This window comes from Triticum urartu, chromosome 3 (assembly GCF_003073215.2).
Source record: "Triticum urartu cultivar G1812 chromosome 3, Tu2.1, whole genome shotgun sequence".
In the NCBI taxonomy this organism is placed as follows: Eukaryota; Viridiplantae; Streptophyta; class Magnoliopsida; order Poales; family Poaceae; genus Triticum; species Triticum urartu.
In genome coordinates this window covers 199,472,843-199,498,243 of record NC_053024.1, presented here as the reverse complement: position 1 = coordinate 199,498,243, position 25,401 = coordinate 199,472,843, and positions in this window count along the sequence as shown.

Genomic DNA, 25,401 nt, shown 5'->3' with positions numbered 1-25,401 from the left:
CTCAACCGCTTCCGCCCAAAAGTGTTTTGGTGTCCTGTACTCATCAAGCATCGTTCTCGCCATCTCAATAAGAGTCCGGTTCTTCCTCTCAACAACTCCATTTTGTTGAGGTGTGTACGTAGCCGAGAACTCGTGTGAAATTCCTTTTTCGTCAAGAAAGGTATCCACATTTGCGTTCTTGAAATCCGTTCCATTGCCGCTTCAAACCTTCTTGATCTTCACTTCAAATTGATTTTGGGCCTTCCTAGTGAAGTTCTTGAAGTCTTCTAGACCTACGATTTATCATCAAGAAAGAACACCCACGTAAATCTTGAAAAATCATCAACTATGACTAGACCAAATGAGTTACCACCGAGACTTTTATAGGCATTGGGACCAAAGAGATCCATGTGAAGTAGCTCGAGCGGTCTTCTCGTGGTCATGATGTTCTTCACGGGATGACTTCCTCCAACTTGTTTTCCTGCTTGACAAGCACTGCACAATCTATCCTTGTCAAATATAACATCTTTCATTCCAAGGATATGATCACATTTAATAAGCTTATCAAGATTTTGCATGCCCACATGACCTAACCTTCTATGCCACAACCAAACTTTAGAAGATTTAGAAATTAAGCAAGTTCTAGGTTGAGCCTTTTTAGTGAAATCAACAATGCAGAGATCACCTCTACATATACCGGTAAAGACCATATTGTGGTTATCTCTACGAAACACTTGGCAATCTACTTCGGTAAATAGGACATTGAAACCAAAGTCAGCAAGTCTAGATACGGAAACTAAATTGTATCCAAGAGATTCAATGAGCATAACATTTTGTATGGAGCTATCATGTGAGATGACCACCTTACCAAGGCCAACCACCTTACCCTTAGAGTTGTCACCAAAAGTGACATACTTTCGAGGGTCGTCGTTTTCAGCAAGCTCACGAAACATATCCTTGTCTCTGGTCATGTGATCGATACACCCTGAAAGTGCGTTATATCGACTAGAGGGGGGGGTGAATAGGCGATTTTTATGAAAGTCTTCAAAACGTGGAAGTTATGAAGACAAACGATAGAAATAAACCTATTACCCTGCAGCGGAAGGTAGACTACACTAGGCAAGCCATAGTCAAGTATTCAATAGAGTGAAAGCACAATGACTTAATAGCAGCAATGTAGTAAGGATCAGGTAGGAAGATATTATGAAGCCATACAGAACACGCAGTCACTCAGTGAAGACAAAGAATAGTGCAAACATACAATGACTTCACAAGGAGTAACAGTAAGTAAAGGGAAGGGAAGATGAAACCAGTGACTCATTGAAGACAATGATTTGTTGGACCAGTTCCAGTTGCTCTAACAACTGTACGTCTGGTTGGGGCAGCTAGGTATTTAAACCTTAGGACACCCAGTCCTGAACACGCAGCTCAGGACACCCAGTCCTCACCATATTCCCCTTGAGCTAAGGTCACACAGACCTCGCCCAATCACTCTGGTAAGTCTTCAAGGTAGACTCCCAAACCTTCACAGACTTCGTTCACCGGCAATCCACAATGTCTCTTGGATGCTCAGAACGCGACGCCTAACCGGCTGGAGGATGCACAGTCCTCAAGTGTAATAAGTCTTCAGATCACACAGACAAGAAGACTTAAGTGATGCCTAATTCTCTTTGGCTCTGGGTGGTTAGGGCTTTATCCTCGCAAGGAATTCTCTCTCTCAAAGGCTTCGAGGTGGGTTGCTCTCAAACGACAAAAGCCGTACTCTGAATCTGAGCAGCCAACTGTTTATGGTTGTAGGGGGTGGGCTATTTATAGCCACTTGGCAACCCAACCTGATTTGTCCTCAAGTGTAATAAGTCTTCAGATCACACAGACAAGAAGACTTAAGTGATGCCTAATTCTCTTTGGCTCTGGGTGGTTAGGGCTTTATCCTCACAAGGAATTCTCTCTCTCAAAGGCTTCGAGGTGGGTTGCTCTCAAACGACAAAAGCCGTACTCTGAATCTGAGCAGCCAACTGTTTATGGTTGTAGGGGGTGGGCTATTTATAGCCACTTGGCAACCCAACCTGATTTGTCCGAAATGACCCTGGGTCACTAAGGAACTGACACGTGTTCCAACGGTCAGATTTCAAACTCACATGGAAACTTTGCTTGGGCTACAAGCAAAGCTGACTTGTCCGACTCTGGACAAGATTCGCTCTCAAAGTCTTCACTCGAAGACATAGGTTTTGTTTAGACATCACTTCAGTCATTCTGACTGGTTCTCTTGGACCCCACTTAACAGTACTGTGGTTCCTATGACTCAACACAGAAGAAAAAGAACTATGAAAGATCTAAGTCTTAGAGTTCCATAGGCTTCATGCAGTGTCTTCTCTTGTCATAGTCTTCAATGTAAATATCTTCATATACCACCTTTGACTTCAATGTCTTCATACATTTTTAGGGGTCATCTCTGGTAGGAAAACCGAATCAATGAGGGACTTCTACCTGTGTTATCCTACAATTCTCACAAACACATTAGTCCCTCAACTAGGTTTGTCGTCAATACTCCAAAACCAACTAGGGGTGGCACTAGATGCACTTACAATCTCCCCCTTTTTGGTGATTGATGACAAACTAGTTGAAGTTTTCAACGGGGAATATAATCTGTGAAATTGTAAAGGATAAGGAATTGTCTTCATAAGTTGCAAGGGCTCCACCTGAAGATGTGCATATAAGTAATTTGCTTTTGGAATGCAAATGCACATGGCAGGTTGTACTTGTGGAGATCCGCTTCAACTTATGATGACAATCCACTATGCATGTGAAAGTATAAGAAGATAATGACATGCATAATGGAAAATGGACGTCTGCAGAATGATCTAAGTGCGGAATTTACCGTCGCACATGCGGAATTTATCATCGCAAAACAAGGTGGCAAATAAGTAGCAGACAACCATCGAGTTTAAGTGTTACAACTCAAAGAACCAGATGTAGCAAAACGAGAGTTGTAAGCACGAAGCAAAATATAAAGCACCCGCCCATATGGACCCGCTTGAAGACTATCAAACTCATATGCTTCTCCCCCTTTTGTCAGTAAGGACCAAAAAGGTTTGAAGACATAGAGCATCTACTCGTTCCCATGAAGAGTAGGTGATGCAGCAGGGTCGTTGGTGGTGTTTGGCGGTGCAGACGAGCTTGGAGCAGAGTCGAAGCGTGCTGAAGATGGTGGCGGTGAAGTAGCATCGTCTTCATCCTCGATCACTCTGGCATTCACAGTTGCAGCAGAGGAAGAGAACTCAGAGTCTTCAAGGGAGGGAGTTCGTCACAGCACTGCCCTTCGAGGAGGTGTGGAGTCAAACTTGAATCGCTCAGTGAAGCCATCCTCTTGAAGATCATCTTCAGAACACATCAGCGTTAGCCCTTTCCATGTATGGCGAGAGGTTTCATGGGCAACGAAAGCATTCTTGGTGGCTAGATTGCGAATGCAATTAACATCCACCAAGAGGCTTTGCATCTGACGCTTCAACTAGTCATGATGCCTGTCCTGTTTCTGATGAAGAGCCACAAGAAGCTCTCGGTCGTTGAGAACACGAGTGCGCTTCTTGGGTCGTGGAGCAGTTGTGCTATCAGTGGCTTCAGTGAGAGCAGGATGTGGTGCACGTGTAGTGCCAGCCAAGGGATACACACGAGCGACTGCTTCAACACCTTCAACGTTCTGAGTGAAACTCTGATGCTCTGCATTCTGAAGACTTAGAGGTTCCTTGGCAGGCTCAGGATAGATGGCTTCAGTAGACATATCCACATCAGGCAAGAAGATCCGATGGTTGCGGGCTGAGGGCTGATACGAGATAGCAGAGTGAAGTTTGATCAGCCGCATTACCCAAGGGGCGTAGAACTTCAAACCAAACAGATCAGAGCCTGATGCAGCAAGTTAGCGTATGAAGAAGTCCTGTGCATTGAAGCATTTTCCATGAAGAATATAGAAGACCAAAGTCTTCATTGCACCCTCAAGCTTGGCATTTGGAGAGTGCCCTTTGATGGGCCAGAGAGTTCGCCTGATGATGTGATAAATGGTTCTTGGCAGATACTCAAGGTCTTCAACGAAGAACTCCATGGGATAAGCAACATCTTGGGGCAATGGCTTCATCATGCTGAGCATCTGACTCATATTAGGTTCAGACTTCTGAAAGATGCTCTCAATAGCCTCACTATGCAGCTGACAGCCATGCTCGTAGAGATCGCCAGGAGTGGGCAAGCCAGTGAGCTCAATGATGTCAAAGGCTTTGGCTTCGTGATGAACATTTACAGTCATCCACTCCAGGACCCAAGTCTTCGGATCTCTGCTATACCCACGGATGTGAAGTGTGGCATAGAATTGGAGCAGCAACTCTTCATTCCAATGCTCTTGGTCAGTAACGAATGGCAGCAGTCCAACTTCCTTGAAGCAATCCAAAGCTTCTTCCAGACAGGGCAGACCAGCTATAGCTTCAATGTCAAGGCGCTTGTGTGGGAAGATGCGACCTTGGTTGTAAAGAATGCATGAGTTATAGCTTCGCTGCGGATAGCTCCAAAACCTATCAGATGATATCCTTTCCCTTGAGTAGGGGTTCCTGGAGCTATTGAAGAATGTGTTGTCTGCTCTGAAGCCATTGATATTGAAGGAACCAGGTGCTAATGCAGGACCTGGGAACCTTGGCAATCTTGGGATTGGCTTCTGTACCTGAGGCCTGTGCTCAACATGATAGTCGAACTGGGGACCGGCAGCAGACTCAGGAACAGAAGTTGCGGGATCAGTGGCTTCGCCGTCTTCTGATGCTTTTGTTGGGGAGGGCTCCACATTAGCTTCATTGGTGGTTGTGGCAGCCTCAAGGTTTTCATCCTCCACTTGACGAGCTGGAGGGTCGGTCACAAGCACGTTCTCCTTGAGAACTGCTTCTTGGTGGGACAGGGGAGTGGGAACTTGTGGGACTTCTTCTTCCGCGGCTGATGCAGCCAGATTGTCTTCAGCAGAGACTTGATGCCTTGGACCTTTGCGAAGCCTGCGCAACGCGGGCGACGCCTGTGGAGTTGGAGTGGGCTGGGCCTCATAGTCTTCTTCCTCTTGTGGGCGATCCGCCCATGAAGCATCCTGTGCAATTGGCGTCAGTGGACGACCAATGCTGATGAGTTCGCTGTTCTCAAGTTGAGGAAGGACTGCACCATCTTCTACATGGTCATGTTGACCAATGTCTTCAGCAGCGATGGGATCAGCTGCTGGAAAGTCTTCAGCTTCATGAGCCTCTGTGAAAGCAGGCACATGGATTGTCAGTTGGCATTGTTGTGGATCGGCGTCGGGGTGAACCATGGAAATGGGTTCAACAACCAAGGGCTCTATGGGAGCAGTCCGATCTTTCTTGGTCTTTCTCTTTTTCTTGGAGGGGGCAGTAGGAGAGGCTTCAGGATATTTCCTCTTCCTGGCTTCAGCCTCAGCAATCTTCGTCTTCTTGAGCTCTGAAGCGGTTGACCGGCTTTTTGGCTTCGAGCCAGTCATTCTTGTTGGGAAGACAATGGGAACTGCCTCCTGCCTTGGTGCTTCAGTTTCAGCCATAGCAGGCTTCTTATGCTTCTTTGCGGCCATCCCGGGGTCGATGCCAGGACGCCCAAGGGCCTTGCGCTTCTCAGCCTCATTGTAGGATTGCACACATCTGTCAGCCAGAACCTTCATGCGCTCACGCGAACCCTGAGCTTCTGCATGTTTCTTCAGAAAGGCTTCCTTTAGCTCGTGCATCATGATCTTGAAGTTCTTCACTTCTTGCACGCTGAGCTTGGCCATATGCTTCTTGAACTGAGCCTTTTCATAGTTAATCTTCTGCTTCAGTTCAACAACGCACTGGGCGATGGCTAGTTCTGAAGCAATGGCGCCATGGAAGGCGACACTGAGGCCAATGGGTAGTTGAAGATCTTCGAAGCTGATGTTTGGCGTGTCAAACCACTCATCAATGAAGGTGTGGATGATTGTTACATCAAAGAGCGGCAGATCATTGAAGATTTCTGCTTCTTCTTTGCTCTTGATGAGTTGCTCAAGAGCGTCATATGCAAGATCTTCATCACTTGACAGATCAATGTCTTCATTGCGTAGAATGGCAGCAGCTGTCAGCTCTTGGCCGGTGTGTGGCAGAGGCATCTTGCTCTTCTGGGGCTTGGAGATGCGTGATAAATCTTCAGACTGCACACTGTCTTCAGGAGGTGCAGTTGCCAGTGGCTTTGCCCGTGAGATTTTTGGTGAAGGGGCAGGCTTTGAAGCTTTAGGCTTCTTCAACTTCTGAGGCTTCGGCGCTGCAGGCGCTTCATCTGATTCAGCGTCAGCTGCAGGCTCATTCACTGCAGTCTCTTGAACCAAGATGTGGGTGATGAGGCCTGCAAGGTTGTAGAAAGGACCGATGACATTGGGTTCTGCATCTCGTGTGCCATCAGCCCTTGGTGCTGAGGGACCAGGGTTGAAGTCTAACCCCAAAGTCTTCTTATTCTGCTTCGCTGAGTTCTGGGCAAATTGGAAGTTGCGCTTAAACAGATTGTCATCACGACACCATTGTAGTGACGATGGGTGTGCATCAGCTGGTTGTGGCCCGCGGACCATGCATGGATAGAAGCCTTGTTCAATGGCTTCATCTCTGGTCCTGGGTTGAAGATTCTTGTATAGTATGTCCCCCCACGGTCTCTTGATGGCATTTTTCTCAGCATACTCTTGGGTTACAAATCGGTACTTGAACCATTGTTCTGCCCAATATCTTTGAATCCATTGGATTCGGGTCTTGCGCTGATTGTAATCCTCTTCAGGATCTGTCTTGTACAGTTCTGAGAGGTCATCTGGCAGATCTCTAGACTTTTCTCCATGACGCTTTCTGCCACCCTTCCTTGCTGATTTTTCTGAAGCCATGAACCTTAATCTGAAAGGCATCAATACGTTCAGAGGCTTCAAAGGTTTTCGCTTGCTGGACAAACAGGAACTGGCTTCGGGAGAGTTTATGTGATGCTGTAAGAATTCTGCAAATGAATGCAGACTATGAGAACCAAAGGATTCTCTGTCGGTGTACTAGAGTAGGGGTACCCTAGTATCCCGAACTTGTGCACGGGCAGTCGCAGCATCCCGCGGCAGGGCTTGCCGGGTAACCGCCAAGATCCTCCGTGGTTCCTTTGGAGCCATTCAAGAGCAAAGTACTCAAACCAAGGCCCCGGCAAGAGGAGCTTGCCGGGAAGGAAACAAAACCCCGGCAAGAGGAGCTTGCCGGGAGGGCCAACCAAGGCATACCAAGAAAACTTGCCGCGACGCACCACGCGTCCCGGCAAGGCCCGGTGAGCGACAAGCTCCCGAACACGACAAGACGACGACCGCGGAAAGGAGCTTGCCGCGGGAAACCCCCACTTCGCGCCCGCGCTCCAGCACACCCGCCGACGTGTCGCTCTAGGACCCTCCCAAGCACACGTGGCAGGAGGCCGCGCAGCTAGGGGTGCGCGGTGGCAAGCAGGCGCTGACAAGGTAACCATCGTGGCAAACGGTGGCGTCCCTAGTGGTCCCTTTCGGTACTGTTTAGGCGACACAGACGGGCAATTAATGCCCTTGTCCCCTGCCGCCAGGGTTAGGTATGATACACTGTAACAGGTAGCTGTACCTACCACAGCACCTTCCCATTTTTACCCTTTACCTCCGTTGCCACTTGTGGGTAACCCCTTGAGCATATAAAAGGAGGCCCATGTGCAACGAGGGGGGGGGGAGCCAGTTCGAACACCCACGCTCGGTCCTGCTAGCCGCTGGTGTGTACTGTAGCACTCCGCGCTCCCGAGCTAGAAATCAATACCAAACCACAAAGCAGGAGTAGGGTTTTACGCATCCGTGCGGCCCGAACCTGGGTAAATCGCTCGCGTGCTTCGCCTCGATCTGCTCTTTGCGCGACCTCCGCCCCCGCCGAACCGAAAGGGACCCGGTCCGCCGGTCCCATAGGTGCCCGTGGATCAGCACCCCGGCATTCTCCCACGGACATGTACCTGTGACAGCATTAAGGTGCGAGGGAAGGGGAAGAGGTCATATGCATTCTCAGAAGATTTTGAAGATAAATCAGTTTAGAAGACATTGACCTCATCGTGCGAAGACATTCACTCATAGATAAGAAGTTGGTTCCAGATTTGTACGAATCCACAGATCAGTACAAGTGAGGAATCTAACTACTTTGTGAAGCACAAGTGAATATACTAGGCATGTTATGAGATGCAGTATGAGAGAGATCTAACTTGTGTGAATAGAAACTGCTTGTGGTAAAAAGTGATGAAGCCATAGGATCAACGGTGCCGTAAAAAGGAAGTTTTATTTACCACACTAAGAACTGCTAGACGGAGTGGAAGATGAGGCCGAGCAGTTCGATCTTTCGTGCCCTAACTTACGGCGACGGCGGAGAGGACGATGTCCGCGGTCGGTGTGAAGACGGCGTCGGAGAGGTTGCGGTAGCGAAGCGCTTCGTCGCCGGCGTCGTCGAGAGCTAGCGGTGGCGCTAGGGTTCGTGCGAGAGTGGAAGAAGAGATAATGACCGCTGTGAAGTGTGTATTTATAGGCACAGGGGCGGCACTGCGTTGTTACACAGGTGCCCCTGGCGATTCGCATCTGAAGAACACGTGGCCATTATGCGGAATTTTGGGGTTTGTTCCACGTCCCACGCACGCCTGGATTGTCAGGTGGTCGTTCCTACTTCTCCGGATTTCATGTGGAGGAATGAGCATTGAAAACGGACTTAATGGTTGTCTCTGTATCTTCTGCTGACAAGGACGCAGAGAAGACATTCGATAGTTTCAATAGAATGCATATGATTTGGAGAGATAGAATTCGAGATAGAAAGCATAGAGAGGTTAGGGTCCGATCACATTCACTTAGTTCAAAAGATTCAACAAGAAGACATAGCTATAAGTGAATGCTGTAGAGGACAGAACACTAGTATATATATATCTATATAATCAACATAGTGAAGATAATCATGAAGATATGTTGAGATTTAAGTCAAACCAAATGTGAAGACATAGCAAATGTAACGCCTTGAGTGAAACACTTCAAACAGAACATGTGGTGGTGGCGTTACCCACCGTATAGGAAGTATTAGACCCAGACACGGCGCACAATTATCGTGGCGTTTCGAAGTCAAATTCCACATTAATGTATTCACACTTAGAATGTATGTCTTCATTGAATGAAGATATACTTTACTTCGTGTGTTGCACATCTAAGTCATCAATATGCATAAGTGTTAGGATGTGTGCCTGATCACAGGACATTTGAGGATTCCAAGATATTTAGCTCACACCGTAACTTGCAAAATCTCTTCTCATCCAAGGGCTTGGTGAAGATATCTGCCAATTGCTCTTCAGTGTTGACATGTATGATATCAATATCTTCCTTCACAATATGATCTCTAAGAAAGTGATGACGAATTTCAATGTGCTTTGTCTTCGAGTGCTGAACTGGGTTGTTGGCAATCTTGATGGCGCTTTCGTTGTCGCAGTAGAGTGGCACTTGCTTCAGATGAATGCCATAGTCCTTGAGAGTTTGCTTCATCCACAGAAGCTAAGCGCAACAAGATCCAGCAGCAATGTATTCAGATTCAGCAATGGAGAGAGATACATAGTTCTGCTTCTTTGAAGACCAACATACAAGTGATCGTCCCAGAAAGTGACATGTGCCTGATGTAGACTTGCGATCAACTTTGTCACCAGCATAATCAGCATCCGAGAATCCAACTAGATCAAACTCTGAGCCCTTTGGATACCATAATCCTAGAGTTGGGGTGTGAGCCAAATATCGAAGAATTCGCTTCACATCTAAGTGATGCGACTCCTTCGGTGCCACTTGAAATCGAGCACACATGCAAACACTAAGCATAATATCTGGCCTAGATGCACATAGATAAAGTAAAGAACCAATCATGGAGCGGTATACCTTTTGATCGAACTCTTTACCATTGTCGTCAGGACCCAGATGATGCTTGGCTGGCATTGGCGTCGTGAAGCCTTTGCAGTCTTGCATACCGAACTTCTTCAGGCAATCTTTGAGATACTTCTCTTGAGATATGAAGATGTCGTTGCGTTGCTGTCATATTTGAAGACCGAGAAAGAACTTCATCTCTCCCATCATAGACATTTGATATTGCTCTTGCATCATATATCCAAACTCTTCACTATACTTCTGATTGGTGCAGCCGAAGATAATGTCATCCACATATATTTGGCACACAAACAGTTCATCATCATATGTCTTCGTGAAGAGAGTGGGGTCGAGAGAACCAGGTATGAAGCCTTTGCTCTTCAGGAAGTATTTGAGTGTGTCATACCAGGCCCGAGGGGCTTGTTTGAGGCCATACAGTGCCTTGTTGAGCTTGTATACCATGTCAGGATGTTTTGGATCTTCAAAGCCAGACGGTTGTGCAACATACACTTCTTCTTCAATCTTGCCATTGAGAAAAGCACTCTTCACATCCATTTGATATAGAAGTATGTTATGATGATTTGCATAGGCCAGCAGTATGCGTATGGCTTCAAGTCTAGCCACAGGAGCAAATGTTTCATTGAAGTCAATGCCTTCCACTTGAGTATATCCTTGAGCAACGAGACGAGCTTTGTTTCTGACAACTTGACCATGCTCATCTTGCTTGTTGCGGTATATCCATTTGGTGCCTATTATATTGTGCTTCCGTGGATCAGGACGCTTAACCAGTTCCCATACTTTATTCAGCTCAAACTGTTGAAGCTCTTCTTGCATAGCTTGAATCCATTCAGGTTCCATGAAGGCTTCTTCAACTTTCTTGGGTTCTGTTATTGAGAAAAATGCGAAGTGCCCACAGAAATTTGCCAGCTGAGTTGCTCTTGAACGAGTGAGTGGACCGGGTGCATTGATGCTATCAATTATTCTTTCAATCTGCACTTCATTGGCAACGCGAGGATGTGCAGGGCGAAGATTTTGCTCTTGCTGATCATTGTCGTTGTTAGAAGGAATGTCTTCAGGCTGAGCATTGTCTTCATGTTGATCAGGTGCTGAGATGATAAGTTCTTCTTCAGGATGAGCTTCAGAAGGTATAATTTCTCCAGTTCCCATCAGCTTGATTGATTCACTGGATGGAACTTCATCTAGCACATTTGGCAGTTGCTCTCTTTATGAACCGTTGGTCTCATCGAACCGCACATCCACTGTTTCAACCACTTTGTAATGAAAGATATTGAAGACTCTGTAGGAGTGCGAGTCCTTTCCATATCCAAGCTCATGTGCTTTTGGTGCAAACTTTGAGGTGTGATGTGGGTCCTTGATCCAGCACCTGGCGCCAAATACTCTGAAGTAACTGACATTTGGCTTCTTGCCAGTAAGGAGCTCAAAAGATGTCTTGTTCAGAAGCTTGTGAAGATAAACACGATTGATTGTATGGCATGCAATGTCAATGGCTTCAGGCTAGAATTTTCTTGGAGTCTTGTATTCATCTAGCATCGTTCTGGCCATCTCAATGAGTGTTTTGTTCTTGCGTTCGACGACGCCATTCTGCTGTGGCGTGTACGGGGCTGAGAATTCATGTGTGATGCCCAAGGTATCAAGATATGTATCAAGGCCAGTGTTCTTGAACTCAGTGCCATTGTCACTTCTGATATGCTTTATCTTGGCGCCATAGTTGTTCATTGCTCGATTGGCGAAGCGTCTGAAGACATCCTGCACTTCAGTCTTTTAAAGGATTATGTGCACCCAAGTATATCTAGAATAATCATCAACAATGACAAAGCCATAGAGACAAGCAGTAGTAGTAAGAGTTGAGTAATGAGTGGGACCGAAAAGATCCATGTGAAGCAGTTCGAAGGGTCGAGTAGTAGTCATGATTGTCTTCGAGGGGTGTTTGGCCCTCGTCATATTTCCTGCCTCACAGGCACCGCATAAGTGATCTTTCTTGAACTTGACGCCCTCGATGCCTATGACATGCTTCTTCTTTGCCAGGGTGTGGAGGTTCCTCATGCCAGCATGCCCAAGCCTCCGATGCCAGAGCCAGCTTTCTGAAGCCTTTGCTAGAAGACATACGGCAAGTTGTGGTCCTGCTGAGAAATCTACCACGTACAAATCATCTTTTCGATATCCTTCAAATACTAGAGACTTGTCAGATTCCATTAGAACAAGGTAACGATATTTTCCAAATATTACAATCATGTTTAAATCGCAAAGCATTGAGACAGACATTAAGTTGAAGCCAAGGGATTCAACAAGCATGACTTTATCCATGTGTTGATCCCTTGAGATTGCAACTCTACCTAGACCCAATACCTTACTTTTACCAGTGTCAGCAAATGTGATGTGGCTCTTGTCGGATGGACGTAAGGTTGAGTCCATAAGAAGGCTTCTTTTGCCAGTCATGTGATTTGTACACCCACTGTCAATAATCCATTCTGAAGACGCTGGTGTTGTACCCTTGGCACCGCGTGCCATGAAGCAGTAGGTAGAAGCGGAGTAGTCCTTATCATGTGCATCGGTGTCGGTGATGGAGTCATTGTCTTCAGTGTTGAAGATGGACTTGGCAACATATGCTGTAGCCAGACTTGCGACGCCTGAATTGGACTCCTCCTCAGACTCCACCTCCGCCTCCTCAGAAGCGGACTCCTCCTCTGAATCCATTTCCTTGCCAACAAACGCACGTGCCTTGCCAGATGAGCTCTTCTTGTGTGATGAAGACTTTGAGGAAGACTTGGAAGAAGACTTTGAGTATTTCTTCTTCTTCTTGTCGTCAGAGTCATATTCCTTGCTCTTCTTCTTCTTTTTGTTCTCATTGTCCCACTGTGGACACTCAGAGATGAAGTGGCCAGGTTTCTTGCACTTGTGACATGTTTTCTTCTTGTAGTCGTGAGCAGAAGCTTCATCATTCCTTGAGCTTGATCGGGAAGGCTTTCTGAAACCTTTCTTCTTGGTGAATTTTTGGAACTTCTTCACAAGCATAGCAAGTTACCTTCCAATGTCTTCAGGATCATCCGAACTGCTGTCAGATTCTTCTTCAGATGAGGAGATAGCTTTTGCCTTCAAGGCACGAGTTCGCCCATAGTTTGGACCGTAGATATCTCTTTTCTCAGAAAGCTGAAACTCATGTGTGTTGAGCCTCTCAAGTATGTCAGACGGATCGAGTGCCTTGAAATCAGGACGTTCTTGAATCATCAGGGCTAGGGTGTCAAACGAACTATCAAGTGATCTCAGTAGTGTTTTGACGACTTCATGTTTGGTGATTTCAGTAGCGCTGAGGGCTTGAAGCTCATTTGTGATGTCAGTGAGTCGGTCAAATGTGAGCTGGACATTCTCATTGTCATTTCGCTTGAAGCGGTTGAAGAGGTTGCGAAGGACACTGATTCTCTGATCTCTCTAGGTTGAGATGCCTTCATTGACCTTGGAGAGCCAGTCCCAGACCAGCTTAGATGTCTTCAAAGCACTCACACGGCCATACTGTCCTTTGGTCAGATGACCACAGATGATATTCTTGGCAGTAGAGTCCAGTTGAACGAATTTCTTGACATCAGCAGCAGTGACACCTTCTCCAGCCTTGGGAACGCCGTTTTCGACGACATACCATAGGTCGACGTCAATGGCTTCAAGATGCATGCGCATCTTATTCTTCCAGTAGGGATATTCAGTTCCATCGAAGACGGGGCACGCAGCGGAGACTTTAATTATCCCTGCAGTCGACATAGCTAAAACTCCAGGTGGTTAAACCGAATCACACAGAACAAGGGAGCACCTTGCTCTGATACCAATTGAAAGTGTGTTATATCGACTAGAGGAGGGGGGTGAATAGGCGATTTTTACAAAAGTCTTCAAAACGTGGAAGTTATGAAGACAAACGATAGAAATAAACCTATTACCCTGCAGCGGAAGGTAGACTACAGTAGGCAAGCCATAGTCAAGTATTCAATAGAGTGAAAGCACAATGACTTAATAGCAGCAATGTAGTAAGGATCAGGTAGGAAGATATTATGAAGCCATACAGAACACGCAGTCACTTAGTGAAGACAAAGAATAGTGCAAACATACAATGACTTCACAAGGAGTAACAGTAAGTAAAGGGAAGGGAAGATGAAACCAGTGACTCGTTGAAGACAATGATTTGTTGGACCAGTTCCAGTTGCTGTGACAACTGTACGTCTGGATGGGGCGGCTAGGTATTTAAACCTTAGGACACACAGTCCCGGACACCCAGTCCTGAACACGCAGCTCAGGACACCCAATCCTCACCGTATTCCCCTTGAGCTAAGGTCACACAGACCTCGCCCAATCACTCCGGTAAGTCTTCAAGGTAGACTCCCAAACCTTCAGAGACTTCGTTCACCGGCAATCCACAATGTCTCTTGGATGCTCAGAACGCGACGCCTAACCGGCTGGAGGATGCACAGTCCTCAAGTGTAATAAGTCTTCAGATCACACAGACAAGAAGACTTAAGTGATGCCTAATTCTCTTTGGCTCTGGATGGTTAGGGCTTTATCCTCGCAAGGAATTCTCTCTCAAAGGCTTCGAGGTGGGTTGCTCTCAAACGACAAAAGCCGTACTCTGAATCTGAGCAGCCAACCATTTATGGTTGTAGGGGGTGGGCTATTTATAGCCACTTGGCAACCCAACCTGATTTGTTCGAAATGACCCTGGGTCACTAAGGAACTGACACGTGTTCCAACGGTCAGATTTCAAACTCACATGGCAACTTTGCTTGGGCTACAAGCAAAGCTGACTTGTCCGACTCTGGACAAGATTCGCTCTCAAAGTCTTCACTCGAAGACATAGGTTTTGTTTAGGCATCACTTCAGTCATTCTGACTGGTTCTCTTGGACCCCACTTAACAGTACGGTGGTTCCTATGACTCAACACAGAAGAAAAAGAACTACGAAAGATCTAAGTCTTCGAGTTCCATAGGCTTCATGCGGTCTCTTCTCCTGTCATAGTCTTCAATGTAAATATCTTCATATACCACCTTTGACTTCAATGTCTTCATACATTTTTAGGGGTCATCTCTGGTAGGAAAACCGAATCAATGAGGGACTTCTACCTGTGTTATCCTGCAATTCTCACAAACACATTAGTCCCTCAACTAGGTTTGTCGTCAATACTCCAAAACCAACTAGGGGTGGCACTAGATGCACTTACACACCCACTATCAAGAACCCATTCCTTTCCTCCAGCCATGTAGCCGTGAAGATTTGCCATAAGACCAAAGTGTCTGGTAGACTCGTCGAGATCAAAGTCACTATCATCATCCTCATCATAGTATCCATGTTCAACATCGTCTTGTGATGGATCAATTCCTAGAGAGGGTAATTCATTAGATAAATGGTCATCACAATAGTCATCTTTATGAATTCTAATGGCTTCGGAGATGATATTGCTAATGATTCCAACATCTCCTTTGGCACGCGTGAGATTAGTAAGCTCAAATAGACAATCACCAAATTTTGGATCATTGGAACTCATCTTACTCAAAGCAATAGACTTATGAAGAATTTGATCCAAGTTTTGCAAGGAATAGTTTGGAAATCGTTCCTCAAGAAATCTCCATATGGTGTAGGCACAATCAAGAGCAGGCAAGCTAGCAAACAAGTTTCTAGGCAATCCTTTAGTGATTAGGTTGACAGTTCTAAGATTACGGATCATGTCAATAGACTTGTCAAGGGTAGGATGCAAAGGATCAACATGAGGTGCACAAGGGATAGTAATGTACTTGTTCAAATGATATTCATTGAAAATCTCAAGCATCTCAATTTTCCACTCATGAAAGAACTCTCCATCAAGTATAGGCACTCTACGTCTAAGACTCCCTAATGTAGACTCATCCATCTTCCTCCAAAGGTGTTTAAACCAAAGCAATGGAGACCAATGCTCTGATACCAATTAAAAGGATCAAGAAGAGGTGTCTAGAGGGGGGTGAATAGACTCTTAACAAAGAAAAGTAGCAGTTTTTAATTTATTCAAGTTAAGGTGGAGTTTTAGCACAAGCTTAAACATTCACAATACATTCAAGCAAGCATGGCAAGAGTATATAAGCAGCGGAAAGTAAAGCATGCAATTTGCAAGAAAGTAAAAGGATGGGATTGGTGTGTGCAAATGCAATTGGAGACACGGAGATTTTTGGCATGGTTCCGATAGGTGGTGCTATCGTACATCCACGTTGATGGATATTTCAACCCACGAAGGGTAACGATTGTGCGAGTCCATGGAGGGCTCCACCCACGAAGGGTCCACGAAGAAGAAACCTTGTCTATCCCACCATGGCCATCGCCCACGAAGGACTTGCCTCACTAGGGTAGATCTTCACGAAGTAGGCGATCTCCTTGCCTGTACAAACTCCTTGGTTCAACTCCACAATCTTGACGGAGGCTCCCAAGTGACACCTAACCAATCTAGGAGACACCACTCTCCAAAAGGTAATAGGTGGTGTGTTGATGATGAACTCCTTGCTCTTGTGCTTCAAATGATAGTCTCCCCAACACTCAACTCTCTCTCACTGATTTGGATTTGGTGGAAAGATGATTTGAGTGAAAAGCAACTTGGGAAAGGCTAGAGATCAAGATTCATATGGTTGGAATGGAATATCTTGGTCTCAACACATGAGTAGGTGGTTCTCTCTTAGAAAATGAATGCTGGAAGTGTAGGCAAGTTCTGATGGCTCTCATTACTAATGAAGGAAGGGTGGAGGGGTATATATAGCCTCCACACAGAATCTAACCGGTACACACAATTTACCAAACTCGGTGGGACCGAATCAGAAAACTCGATCAGACCAATTCAGTTCATAATGTGACCGTTAGGCATTTCGGTGGGACTGATACGATCAACTCGGTGGGACTGATGTGCTAGGGTTAGAGTAAAACCTTATCTCGGTTTGACCGGTTACACAAACTCGGTGAGACCGATTTTGGTAATAAGCAAAACAGAGAGTTGGTCAGGCAAACTCGGTGGGACCGATTACTTATCTCGGTGGGACCGAAATAATTGCAACAGGCAACAGAGAGTTTGCAAGTCCATCTCAGTGAGACCGAGATCCCATCAGTGAGACCGAATTGATTAGGGTTTCTGGCAGTGGCTATGTCAAGTGAACTCGGTGGCACCGGATGGATCAAATCGGTGGGGCCGAGTTTGATTTTTGGTTTGGGACATATGTGGATATGAGAAAGTGGTTGAGGGCTTTGGGGCATATCACTAAGCACTTTGAGCAAGCAAGCCATTAAGCAACACCTCATCCCCTTTTAATAGTGTTGGCTTTACTAAGGACTCAATGTGATCTTGGATCACTAAACTGAAAATGTAGAGCCTTGAGCTTTTGAGCTTGAGCCAATCCTTTGTCCTTAGCATCTTGAAGGGGTTCCACATCCTCTTGTCCACGCCACTCCATCTGTTGAACTTATCTGAAATATACTAGATAAAAATATTAGTCCAACAAGAGATATGTTGACATTAATTACCAAAACCACCCAGGGAGCACTTGTGCTTTCACACCTACATCGAAATCGTTGACCCAGTCAAACTTATGAACCAAACCCAAAATTGAACACTTCAACCGAATAAAAACTATGAATCAAATTCAAAATAACCTCAATCAAAATCGCCGACTCAATCAAAATCGTGAACCAAATCTAAAATTGAATGCCTCGATTGATGAGAGAGATCCAAAATTAAGGAGCATAGTGTATTCATGATGATGTATGGTTATTTTATAGGATGCATCCCAAACAATTGGTCAAGCAGTTTTCCCCTCATGCGCATGAAAACTTAAAATGAGCCTAGATTCTGTCTCACTAGGAACACTCGAATTGTTTGTTTTCAGCGAGCCAGGCTGAGGCTAGCGCAGGATAAGGAACAACGTACACTTTGGTGCAGGCATGGAGATGGTGGAAGACCCAAATCCGCGGGTGTGAAATGTGTTGTCTCACCCCTTTTTACTCGCTCCCTCTAGCAAGAGGACCAACAAGCCTCAATATCGACATGAACTTAGATCTCCGGTACCGACAGCGGTGGCGGTGGCCTAGATCTCCAGCATTGGAATGTGCTCCTCCATCTGTGAGTTGCTCATCTCCTTCTCCTTCTCCATCTCCATCTCGTCGTCACATCGTCTCCAATGGCGGCAAGTAGCATACAACTGAAAGTGCATTGTTTCCCCCGAACGGTATTTTTGTGTTGATGGCAATAGGGATAGTGACGAGTGAGGACTAATGTTGGGTATCAAGTTTATCTTAGGATATTGGTTGCTCTATGGTTATCAAGGGAGATATATGGACCCCTAATTCCAAAAGGAATAGACCTCTGTTCTTTGAAGACTCGGAAAGTTGTTTTTTATTCTATCCAAGTCTTATAAAAAACATACTATTAAGAGGGGTCTCTCCTTGGATCAATGGCGAAATTTATTTTGGTACTCTCCTAAGTTCACATCCCATTACCGCCAAAATAGCCAAACTAACCATTCCATTATCCATTATATATGTTCCTTAGGAATCCAAGATTGGAACTTCCTTATATCCATTTTTGGCTTCCCATACACCCTCCAGAAGTAACATCCACACATTCCCGGACAACCTTCCGGGAGCTCCCAGAATCTGGTTGGCCTCTGTTGTCCAGCCGGAGTACGCCCCAGAACCAACCCCATAATCTGGAGCCGCCTGAGTCATCTCCAGAATTTGTTATCACTTTTGGGATGTACTTCGGCTTGGCCTAAGGGGCTCTCGTGTTAGCTAGAAGGCGTGCTCTGGAGCTAACAACGGAATTCGGGACACCCAAGCGAGAAGATTTTTGAGTGAGCTTGATGATCCACAAGTATAGGGGATCCATGTAGTCTTTCCGATAAGCACGAGTGTCTAACCCAACAAGGAGCAGAAAGAATTGATAAGCAATTTTCAGCAAGGTTTCAGTGTAAATGTTGTAAAGATAGTATGATAGCAAGATAATTAGTAACAAGATAAATAGTAACAAAAGTAATAGAGTGAAGCAAGCGACCCAATCCTTATGTATGCCAAGGACAAGCTGGTGGTGTTTCTTATGACAACTAAAGTGCTCTTGAGGACACATAGGAATCTCATCAAATTACTTTCACCATGATTCATTAAATTACTATTCATTGATCTGGTAAGTATTGTGTGGGTGTAACAGACTATTCTTACTTGAAAAAATACCTACTTATGATTATACCCCATGCAAGTATCCGCAAATACAAGAGAAGTAATTAAGATTCTAACCATAACATTAAATAATAGGATCCAAAACAACCGTACCCCTCAAGGAACAATTCATAACCGGGATTTGAGTTTCTATCACTCCCGCAACCCATCACCTACAAACTAATTCCACAATGTCGTTACTGGTACCGGAACATGAAGAAAATCGAGTGAAACGACACTCATTACAGACCTGTTCTATAAATAGAGCAAGGAGCGTCCGTGTTATCCTCTGAGGCACGAGTTAGATTTTTCTCAGAAAAACCAAATATTCAGCTACACAAACTTGGTTCTCAAGAAGGCGACATGATTGACCTAAAGGATATTAACTGATGACACTTGGATAATCCAAGGTCGGGTGTCTCAGGCTACCAGGAATTTGATGATACGCCCATAGTCGGGCCACAAGCCATCCTCCTTTGAAGAGATTGAATCAGGTATCACCAAGTTTATTTCCAATTAATTGCCCTCCTTTTGCCTCCCGCGGGCACGAATGTTTGAGTCCACCAAGGTCTCTACAATCAACAATGGGCACTTCAAGTCCGTTGACCAGTCGAAATCTTCTACGTGGTGCAGTCGGTTACCTACCGCGAGACCTCGGCGCACTTGGGGGGTACTGACTGGGGAATACGTGTAGGGTAGGCCCATGGACATGTACTGCCCAGCCAAACGCCTGTGCCAATACATGACGACCCAGAATACAACGGGCCAAGGGCCTCCACATAAATCCCAACAATGTTATGTCCCAAAAAATATAAGACCGGGGGTTCCTCACCAGCAAGCTGAGTGCTTACAGTTGGATCTTACGCCCTGCTTCTCCCGTAGGAGTTGTTGGATTCCCATAAGAGGAAGGTTGATGCAGCACAATAGTAGAAAGTATTTCCCTTAGTTAAGAACCAAGGTTTATCGAACCAGTAGGAGGCACCACACTAACAACGTTAGCAGTACCTGCACACAAACAAAACAATTGCTTGCACCCAACAAAGGGAAGGTGATGCGGAGCATCCCAAGGTCATCCCCATGGACCCACCTACGTCTCAAATGACACCACTTGGACCAATGACAAGAGCTCGAGCAAAGGCTATCAAAGATAAGGTGAACTCGCTCCTCTCCAAACTTCCACTTTCTACATATGAGACATGGCTACTACCTCAAGCGGAGACCCTATGTGTGATCAGGTATTTGGAGGAAGGCCACGGATCAGATACACCCAATGGACAAGACGGCGAGGACACCAAGTTCAATGTACAATAAGAAGGACCACTCGAAACTCCCAGTCATCAGATGACCGATGCCTCTTGGGCGCCCGACGCCTGGAGGCTCCAACCGGCCAGCCAAGTCCTAGCCCGCGCATGCTCCAGCGATCGGATGATTGACACCGACCGGACGTCCGACACCTCCCAGCGTTCGGACGACCGAGCACCACCGGACGACCGACACCGCCATCACCGAACCACAACATTGAAGTATGGAAGCCTCCGGACGACCGATGCCTCGAACATCCAACCCCGACCGGACGTCCGACCAAAGCACACTCGAGCCAAAACATCGGACTTCCGACGCGCACCGGACGTCCGGACCCTCACGAGCCATCGGACGACCGGTGACCGTCGGACGTCCGACGCCTGTATGCCGCTGGCGTGTTGGGCTGAAGCCCACTTACCGTTCCGTGACTCTAGACTATAAATAGACCTCCTCCTCCCTCTTTCTAGGGTTAGCATTGGTTTAGCTCATACTTGAGATAGAGCTTTACTCATCCATACGGATCTACTCCACCGAGAGAGACAATGGCCTCTACGGAGAAGATCCACCTTGGATTCAAGACCCCATTCATGGGATGACTGTCGTGCCCAAGATGCAATTCTATCCCAATCACGTGATGAATTCATGATTGGGGCACAACTGCATTTCGAGCGCATAGCAAGGTGGATATCATTACAACATACCATGTACTAAATAGATGAGAATACAAGATAAAGGCTTACACTCGCCACAAGCTACATCATGAATACAACAGTTCATCGATACATAGCAATCATCATACAGAAAAGAAGGATCTGACTACGGTTGAAATCAACCAAAAAAGAAGAATGACATCCATCCTGTTAATCCCAGGCTCCCCTACCCGGAATCTATCCCTCGATCAAAGAAGGAGAACTCCAAACAAGAAAGCATCGCACTCGCGTCAGACCATCGCATTATCTGTACCTGCAACTGTTGTTGTAGTAATCTGTGAGCCACGAGGACTCAGTAATCCCATTACCATGGGTATCAAGACTAGCAAAGCTTAATGGGTATGGAATGGATAAGTGGTGAGGTTGCAGCAAGCACTACGCATTGTATGGAGGCTAACTTACGAATACAAGAATAAGACGAGAAACTACGCAACGGTCGTAATCTAGTAATGATCAATAAGTGATCCTGAACTACTTACGTTCAAACATAACCCCACCGTGTTCTATTCCCAAACTCACTTGAAAAGAGACAGTCACGTTACACGCGCGATTGGTGTATCTTAATTAAGTTTAGTACAAGTCCACTACAACCAGATATTAAAAACTCCCATCTGCCACATAACTGTTGGGGAACGCAGTAATTTCAAAAAATTCCTACGCACACGCAAGATCAGGGTGATGCATACCAACGAGAGGGAAGATTGTTGTCTATGTACCCTCGTACACCGTAAGCGGAAGTGCTATGACAATGCGGTTGATGTAGTCGTACGTCTTCACGATCGACCGATCCTAGTACCGAAAGTACGGCACCTCCATGATCTGCACATGTTCGGCTCGGTGACGTCCCACGAACTCACGATCCAGCAGAGTGTCGAGGGAGAGCTTTGTCAGCACGACGGAGTGATGACGATGATGATGATGCTACCAGAACAGGGCTTCGCCTAAGCACCACTATGATATTACCGAGGTGGATTATGGTGGAGGGGGCACCGCACACGGCTAAGAGATCAATGATCAACTTGTGTGTCTATGAGGTGCCCTCCTCCCCCGTATATAAAGGAGTGGAGGAGGGGGAGGGCCGGCCCTCTATGGCGCCCCCTGGAGGAGTCATACTCCCTCCGGGAGTAGGATTCCCCCCTTCCCTGGTTGGACTAGGAGAGAAGGAAGGGGGAGAGAGGGAGGAAGGAAAGGGGGGCGCCGCCCCCCTTCCTAGTCCAATTCGTACCAGAGGGGGAGGGGGCACGTGGCCTGCCCTAGCTGCCTCTATCTCTCTCTCCACTAAAGCCGGGGGTTCCGGTAACCCCCCGGTACTCCGGTATATGCCCGAACTCACTCGGAACCTTTTCTATGTACAAACATACGCTTCCAATATATCGATCTTTATGTCTCAACCATTTCGAGACTCCTCGTCATGCCCGTGATCACATCCGGGACTCCGAACAACCTTCGGTTTATCAAAACACATAAACTCATAATACTGATCGTCACCGAACGTTAAGCGTGAGGACACTACGGGTTCGAGAACTATGTAGACATGATCGAGACACGTCTTCGGTCAATAACCAATAGCGGAACCTAGATGTTCATATTGGCTCCCACATATTCTAGGAAGATCTTTATCGGTCAAACCGCATAATGATATACATTGTTCCCTTTGTCATCGGTATGTTACTTGCCCGAGATTCGATCGTCGGTATCTCAATACCTAGTTCAATCTTGTTACCGGCAAGTCTCTTTACTCGTTCCGTAATGCATCATCCTGCAACTAACTCATTAGTCACATTGCTTGCAAGGCTTATATTGATGTGCATTACCGAGAGGGCCCAAAGATACTTCTCCGACAATCGGAGTGACAAATCCTAATCTCGATTTATGCCAACTCAAAAAACACCATCAGAGACACCTGTAGAGCACCTTTATAATCACCCAGTTACGTTGTGACGTTTGGTAGCACACAAAGTGTTCCTCCGGTATTCGGGAGTTGCATGATCTCATAGTCATAGGAACATGTATAAGTTATGGAGAAAGCAATAGCAACAAACTAAACGATCATCGTGCTATGCTAACGAATGGGTCAAGTCAATCACATCATTCTCTAATGATGTGACTCCGTTAATCAAATGACAACTCATGTCTATGGTTACGAAACATAACCATCATTGATTCATCGAGCTAGTCAAGTAGAGGCATACTACTGACATTCTGTTTGTCTATGTATTCACACATGTACTAAGTTTCCGTTTAATACAATTCTAGCATGAATAATAAACATTTATCATGATATAAGGAAATACAAATAACAACTTTATTATTGCCTCTAGGGCATATTTCCTTTAGTCTCCCACTTGCACTAGAGTCAATAATCTAGATTACATTGTAATGATTCTAACACCCATGGAGTCGTGGTGTTGATCATGTTTTTCTCATGAGAGAAGCTTAGTCAACGGGTCTGCAACATTCAGATCCATATGTATCTTGAAAATCTCTATGTCTCCCTCCTTGACTTGATCGCAGATGGAATTGAAGCGTCTCTTGATGTGCTTAGTTCTCTTGTGAAATCTGGATTCCTTTGCCAAGGCAATTGCACCAGTATTGTCACAAAAGATTTTCATTGGACCCGATGCACTAGGTATGACACCTAGATCGGATATGAACTCCTTCATCTAGACTCCTTCATTTGCTGCTTCCGAAGCAGCTATGTATTTCGCTTCACACGTAGATCCCGCCACGACGCTCTGCTTGGAACTGCACCAACTGACAGCTCCACCATTTAATAAAAACACGTATCCGATTTGTGACTTAGAGTCATCCGGACTAGTGTCAAAGCTTGCATCGACGTAACCGTTGACTACGAGCTCTTTGTCACCTCCATATACGAGAAACATATCCTTAGTCCTTTTCAGGTATTTCAGGATGTTCTTGACCGTTGTCCAGTGATCCACTCCTGGATTACTTTGGTACCTCCCTGCTTGACTGATAGCAAGCACACATCAGGTCTGGTACACAACATGGCATACATCATAGAGCCTGTGGCTGAAGCATAGGGAACACCTTTCATTTTCTCTCTATCTTCTGCAGTGGTCAGGCATTGAGTCTGACTCAACTTCACACCTTGTAACACAGGCAAGAACCCTTTCTTTGCTTGATCCATTTTGAACTTCTTCAAAACTTTATCAAGGTATGTGCTTTGTGAAAGTCCAATTAAGCGTCTTGATCTATCTCTATAGATCTTGATGCCTAATATATAAGCAACCTCACCGAGGTATTTCATTGAAAAATTCTTATTCAAGTATCCTTTTATGCTATTCAGAAATTCAGTATCATTTCCGATCAACAATATGTCATCTACATATAATATCAGAAATGCTACAGAGCTTCCACTCACTTTCTTGTAAATACAGGCTTCTCCAAAAGTCTGTATAAAACCATATGCTTTGATCACACCATCAAAGCATATATTCCAACTTTGAGAGGCTTGCACCAGTCCATAAATGGATCGCTGGAGCTTGCACACTTTGTTAGCACCTTTTGGATCGACAAAACCTTCTGGTTGCATCATATACAACTCTTCTTTAAGAAAACCATTAAGGAATGTAGTTTTGACATCCATTTGCCAAATTTCATAATCATAAAATGCGGCAATTGCTAACATGATTCAGACGGACTTAAGCATCGCTACGGGTGAGAAGGTCTCATCGTAGTCAACTCCTTGAACTTGTCGAAAAACTTTTTGCAACAAGTCGAGCTTTGTAGACAGTAACATTACCATCAGCGTCAGTCTTCTTCTTGAAGATCCATTTATTCTCTATGGCCTGCCGATCATCGGGGAAGTCAACCAAAGTCCATACTTTGTTCTCATACATGGATCCCATCTCAGATTTCATGGCCTCAAGCCATTTTGCGAAATCTGGGCTCATCATCGCTTCCTCATAGTTTGTAGGTTCGTCATGGTCAAGTAACATGACTTCCAGAACAGGAGTATCGTACCACTCTGGTGCGGATCTTACTCTGGCTGACCTACGAGGTTTGGTAATAACTTGATTAGAAGTTTCATGATCATCATCATTGGCTTCCTCACTTACTGGTGTAGGAATCACTGGAACTGATTTCAGTGATGAACTACTTTCCAATAAGGCAGAAGGTACAATTACCTCATCAAGTTCTACTTTCCTCCCACTCACTTCTTTCGAGAGATACTCCTTCTCTATAAAGGATCCATTTTTAGCAACGTATATCTTGCCTTCGGATCTGTGATAGAAGGTGTACCCAAAAGTC